Raw genomic sequence first — 338 nt, forward strand, 5'->3', positions numbered from 1 at the left:
GTGAAAGGAGAGTTCTGAGTATTTTATTTGTATAATTAAGTTTTGGAACATGTTTAACATTTTGTCAAACAGCAGTGAGAGCATTAATTAACTAATGGGTAATTAGATTTAAAAGCCATATTAGGATGTCATAAGAATGCTTAAATAGAACTTGGAAGATTTAATTGTAATAAAGTTTGTCATAGATCCTTTGAGATCCACTTTACAATAACCTCCAGCTAGTCATGTAACTTTGTTCTGTTAAATACCATAATAGTTTGAAATATATGAGTCCTTTGTGGGAATTTATATTTAGAATGCTAAGTACAGAAATAGGTATGTGCTAAAATCTTGAGAAA

General features: G+C 29.0%; 1 protein-coding gene across 6 annotated transcripts in view; it reads left to right on the plus strand.

The window, feature by feature from the left end:
- LOC119592617 (protein ECT2-like) overlaps window positions 1–338 on the plus strand; it is a 21,585-nt gene that overhangs the window by 15,255 nt on the left and 5,992 nt on the right. The gene's annotated exons all lie outside the window — the stretch shown is intronic.

Source organism: Penaeus monodon, chromosome 30 (genome assembly GCF_015228065.2).
Source record: "Penaeus monodon isolate SGIC_2016 chromosome 30, NSTDA_Pmon_1, whole genome shotgun sequence".
Taxonomy (NCBI): domain Eukaryota; kingdom Metazoa; phylum Arthropoda; class Malacostraca; order Decapoda; family Penaeidae; genus Penaeus; species Penaeus monodon.